The sequence below is a fragment of the Chrysemys picta genome, chromosome 7, assembly GCF_011386835.1.
Source record: "Chrysemys picta bellii isolate R12L10 chromosome 7, ASM1138683v2, whole genome shotgun sequence".
Classification (NCBI taxonomy): Eukaryota; Metazoa; Chordata; order Testudines; family Emydidae; genus Chrysemys; species Chrysemys picta.
In genome coordinates this window covers 87,489,412-87,495,378 of record NC_088797.1, presented here as the reverse complement: position 1 = coordinate 87,495,378, position 5,967 = coordinate 87,489,412, and the positions used below count along the sequence as shown (strand labels likewise).

General features: G+C 43.5%; 1 long non-coding RNA gene across 1 annotated transcript; it reads left to right on the top strand.

Moving 5' to 3' along the window:
• Nucleotides 1-315: 315 nt before the first annotated feature.
• LOC135972943 (uncharacterized) lies at nt 316-5,666 on the top strand. The gene is made up of 2 exons (XR_010589554.1): nt 316-1,107; nt 4,795-5,666. It is a non-coding gene; the product is annotated as an uncharacterized LOC135972943 (long non-coding RNA).
• Nucleotides 5,667-5,967: the final 301 nt, after the last annotated feature.

The window sequence follows — 5,967 nt, the reverse complement described above, 5'->3', positions numbered from 1 at the left end:
GCGACACTGAATGACAAAAGAAGAGGCCAGGGCAATACCCGTATGGGCAAGTTTTACAGGATGCAGACAGGAACTCATCTCAACAGGCTTATTAAATGTATGAAGAGTGCAGAGCAAACTATCATCAGTGAGAAAGTAAAGAATAATTGGCAGAAAGCTAATGCAGAGCTTTTGGAAACGGTTTGGCAAGCAGAATGCTGGAGAGTGTTCTCAGTGTTAGAGACCTGCCCAGCTGCAAATACCAAAGGGAATACAAGAGAAATCTCAGCAAACAACAAGCTACAATATTCCTGCCAGCGCTGGATAAAGGCTTGTAGCAGAATCTCAGCAGCCCAGCGCAATGGGATGAGGTGAAGAAGCTGAGCAAGTTCCCTGAGATGATAAAGGGGCAGCTACACAGCCTGGTGGAGGTGAGCGTGAAAAGTGAGCTCCCAGTGAAGTGTGACTTCAAAAAGACAAGGGAGGGAAACGATACTAGATCTTCAGCCTAAGTAACCATTAACCCTCAGGGAAGTATCAGTCCCCAACAGGAATGTGGGAGGGAGGCAGATCTAACCAACAACAGGCTAATAAAAGGGAACTATGTTGCACACTCTGATTTGAAACAAAACTCAGCAGAGCCATTCTGAATGAGATCTAAATGAAATATTATTTTTAATCTATGATACATTGACAGTTACTAGCTTTTCAACCAAATGAATGCACAGAGGGATTTATTATGGAGGTGCTAGTAGTGATTCCATACTAAAGGTTGCATTCAGTTCATAACGTACCCATTTCTGCTCTCAATTACAGTACGGTGAATCTGGCACAACTCCATTGCCTTCAGTAAACCCCACCATCTCCTAAAGCTTTAGCTCAGAACACATGCCGTATCCTCAGAATACCAGCATGTCTTCAATCACTTCAGAGGGCTTTGATGCACCTCTGCCTTCAGAACACTTTAAACCATCTTCTCCTCTCACTGCATAGGTACAGCTCCCATTAGTGTTTCCAGTGAGCAGTAAAACTGTAGTGCTTGCAAGAAAATTGCTGGTTTGAAGAATTAAATGAAAGAAGACCACATTTTGCCTCGCTTTCCAGCGAGAAGATTCATGAGGCAGGCAGGTGAGTTTAAGGGAACTTGCAGTCTTTTATCGCATTGATGGGTAAAATGGATTTTGTTTCTTGGAGTATCTTTTAAGACTTTAATTAAGTCAGGAGTGCACTCTCCACCAGGGCTCCCTGCTGCTTATCAGCCTCTTAAGGCCTTGATTCATTACCCAGTATTATTTTTTTCATCCTGAAAGAAGCTTTAAAGACTTGCTATTGAAGAGATTAAAGTTGCATCATAAATAAACTCATATGCATGTTGTTTTCATGCAGAAGATGCTTTTAGTATCATATTTAATGTTCCAGGCACAAATGTTGCTTATTGTGAGCTTTGCAGTTTCAATGCCTTTGAAAGGACAGAATTGGCCCGTTTGATCTTGTGCTTCTTGGGCTTTTTATTTGCATTTCATGGCTGTCATTTTGTAAACAAAGACTCCTTTATACATCTGTACATCAAAATGACACTCATCAGGCTATGTGAAAATGGAAAACCATTCTGGAGGGTGTAGGACTAAGGTTCAGGGGCATATGGAAATCAGAGATGAAAAAGCATATTCATCTCAAGGTTTGGTTAATCATAGCAGTGTTGTATTTAACCAGGGCAGGGTTCTTTTCTGTTACAGCAGATATAGGGCAATTCAGGGCTCAGACTACATTGCTAGTGCTTTTATTGTGGTGCCTTTAAGAGTTGGAAGCCCTGGCATATTCCAGCCAATTTACAAACAGATATTTCTAAAACTCTGTTACACTTTAACACTCATTCTGTAGTTCCTTTCCTGACGTAGCTAATTATCACATTTGTGTGTGTATAGAGAAGCATCTTCTTAGCTAGTCAGCATGCTGCTCTTTCCTGATTCTCCAGGGTGAAATCCCACTTGCCTAGCACAAGTGGTTGCCCTGATTTCAGAAGAAGTATTTGCATGAGCAATGAGCCCTTGCCTGATGAAGACAAACAGGATTTAGCTGCATGTGTTGGCAGAATCCATGCATAATCTTCCACACCGTGTGCTATGACCCCCAGCCCTTACATGTTGTCTTGCTAACTCTGGAGAGGACCAGGGAGAAAACAGTTGGTGGGCAGAGAATGAGTGTGTCTGGAAGGACATGTACTTAAGTATGATCTTCAGCATGAAGATAGGGTGGTTAGCAAGCTACACACAGGGCCGGCTCCCGGCACCAGCTGAGCAAGCTGGTGCTTGGGGCGGCAGATTGTTGGAGGCGGCATTCTGCCCAATCCTAGGGCGGCATGGCCGCTTTTTTTTTTTTTTCTTGTTCCGCTCCGGCCGCCCTGTAGGGGGCGGTGGCACCGAGAACCAGAGTGCCCTGCAGGGCAGTTCTCTTCCTTCCCTCCCTGCTGACCGGAGCGGAGCCCTCGCAGCAGGTGGCAGGAGGCGGCACAGCGGGAGGGGCCACGTGGCAGCGCCCCTGCTGTAGCTCTGGCTGCCCCCTTCTCTTTCTCTCCCGCCCGCTCTCTTCCCCTCCTACCCCCCAGCCGGTCCCCCTGCACTCGCGCTCCGGCCGCGCCGCAGGTTTTTTTTTTTTTTTTTTTTTTGCTTGAGGCGGCCAAAAAACCAGAACCGGCCCTGGCTACACACAACCCTTTCTGGCTTTACTTCTCCTACTATTTGTTATTTTACAGCACACATAAGTGTATTAGGTGCTTCATAGTAAACAAATACCCCCAAATCTAAATGATAGGCTTGGCAGGTAAGTGGGGCAATAACATAGGGAAGAGAGCGGGGGAAGCAGGCTAGGGATTGTAGAAATAATATTGCACAATTCCTCATTTTAGGACTCTGTGACACTTGGTGATTCAACTGTTGTTGGTTGTGCTGGTGCTTTTAAAAGGTAAACAGTTGTTTGTGTGTGTGGGGGGGAGGGATGCAGCATTTTTAGGAGAGATGTGAATGAGGTAAGGTTGGAGGATTGATAGAGGGAGAGAGGCTTTGGATTGATGCTCCATGCACATAAGAAAGTAGGCTACAAGACCGGAGTAACTTGGCAGCTGTGCAGCAATGCTCTCATTAATTCTGGATCAGATTTGCTTGTGCTTTCTATCCTGCTCATTATAATTTATTTTGCACACACCCCAACAACTCCGCACTTGTTAGTGGCAGACAGGATTAAGCCCCAGGGGTCCAATTTTTCAGAAGTGCTGAGCATCCACAACGCTAACTGAAGTCAAGGGGAGCCGCGGATGCTCCGCACCTCTGAAATTCAGGCCTTATGGGTATATTAGTTAGAGATGAGTCCAGGTGACAGAATTTAGATTTGGATCCAAATCCAAGTTTGCCCAAAGTTTGAGCATGTTCCGGGCCAGTGTTTTGGTTCGGGTCTCTCTGTATTACAAACATAACAGCTATTTCATAGGAGTGAGCTACATACTCAAATCACCTGGTACTTGACTGGATCAGGATTGTATATGGGAAAGATATTGTAGTATGCGTACCTCTTGTTTCTGTAAAGTTTATACAACTAAATAATCCCACTGTAACTGTCCTACCGATCGTTGCCTACCCACTTGAAGAACTCTTTCAAGGACTGATTTGTGAGTGACTACGACTAGAGAGGAAAACGTTTTTTTTTAAAGTGAGCAGAATGTGTAAGTCTGAGAACATGTCTTGAAGATGTATTTTCTCTTTCTGTTCCCAGTATTCAAAGCTGATTAGGAAAAAGCAAAAGCTAGCCTTTAATTTGGGGGAGTTTGTATTTTGTCTCTAAAGCGTTTCCCATCAGAGAAAGGATTACTAAGCAGCTGAATGCATTAAGGGGGGAATAATATCCTAGGTACGTTGACCTGATCCAAACAATGTCACTGTATTAGGCTCACAGGGCATTGGTCGTTTATAGCCCCAACACTTGTGATAAAGAAGCAGGCAAAATTCACAAAACGTAGAAACCGACGGGGCTTGATTCTCCACTTGGTTAGGCCAATAACTCTACGGAGTCAGTGATACCTAAGTCTGTGTTTCAAAGGCCTGAATTTCAACGGTCCTGAGCACCATCACCGCTCCCATTCACTTCATTGGGAGCTGTAGGTGTTCAGCAATATTGCTAATTAGGCCACTCATTTAGGTGACAAAATATGGATTTAGGTCTCTTTGGGCACCCGCATTTGAAAATATTGGCCCTAAACAATTGGTGACGGTTTCCCCATGTGAAAAATGGGAAATATTTACCAACGTATCTTTCTCACGGTTGTGCTATGATTAATAAATATTTATGTTTGTCCGTAGCTATCAATATAATAGGTGTCTTAGAAATGCCTGAGATCAATTTCTTGTTTAGATCCTGGGCTGCAGCTCAGGAGTCCTTATTGCCTGGCGGGAGGGATGGTAGTGAGGATACAGTCCTTGATCGTGGGGCTGGCTGGATGCTGGTCCAATCCACAGTAAGCATTAGAGCCACATGGATATGGCAGTCTATAAAATGCATATAATAAATGTCATGTAACATCTATTCTAAATTCATAACAGTCCATCATTGTAATATTTCAATAGATATGGTTTGTTGCCACTGGTGTGTTCTCTCTTGCTTAATGCACTGTATGAAACATACAAACATTGCACACAAATATAGATAGAATAAAAAATTAGACACTGTGTCTCTTTTTTATAAAATTCTTAGTAACAGATCTCTCTATTTCTTGCTCCATTCCTGATGTCTTAAATCCACCTCTCATTGTATTTGTTTCTCCTTCAGGTTGGTGTTCACTTGTTTATAGATGGGGAATATGCTGCCTATAAACCACAAGCATATCCCTCACCCATCCAGTTCTGTTTCATCACCACAGAGAAGACCTTTACAAAACTCTCCGGTCACTGGTCGACTCATCATTGACCCTTGAAAGCTTCAGCTCAAGAGGAAAATCATTCTACCCAGGAATGGTTTCAGCTCCCCCCTCCTCGCACAAACATGCTATACAATAAATTCTAGTACTGCGAAGGAAAAAGCAGCTAATCTTTCTGCTCACTAGATTTAGCTGTGCCATTAGCTGGATCCTGCACATAAAACTAATTTTATAATTTGTAAACGTAGCTGAGTGGTTTTTATTGAAGAATGTCGGGAAGTGATAAAATACCATCAATAGATTTATAAAGAAGTTTAATGCCAATGGCTTTTCTTCCCCTGAGTCACGTACAACAGCAAACATGTCCAGAGTCAGGGTTTTGTGGCCGACATCCAGGCCTTTAATTTTGTTTTTACAAGACGTTTTTACAATTTTGAGAAGAATGGGAAAGCTGCAAGCACTGCATGCTCAGACCCCTGTTCTGCTGGAGAGCTTTGGATAGAATCCAGACAATTTTTGGCGGCAAAGGAAGATAAGATAAAGGTCTTTTAAAAAATCTTCTAAACAGAGCCTATCCCTGTAACTTACAAGTGTTGGAGGATGACATGGGTGGAGGATGCACCTCCCTGGAGCACCAAATGCTTGAGGATAAGTTTGGCAGCACAAGATGGTTGGCTCAGAACTGACTTCCTGAGCCTCTGGATTTCTTCCATTCATTCCTGTTTGAATTTTCCTTTCACATCTCCTCATTATATAATAAAAATGCAGGGATTTTTTTTGCAAAGGGTGTCCTGATTTCCCGGGAATGTGCATACCCGGCAGACTCAATTTGCCTTTAGACAACGGGACATATTCTGTCTGGCACCTGCAATCAGTCATAATATCCCTCCCTACACAGGAACTATACTGGTGGGTGGGGGTAGAAACCTAGAAAGATAGATTAGCTGGACAGAAATGGGCACATAAGTAGCCCTAATGTGCATCATTATTGAAGTTGAGACCAGCCCTGCACTCAGCTCCCTCAGGCATTGTGTACCTGCCAAAAGTAGAAATCATGTTGGTATGAGGATCTGTACTAGGGCCCT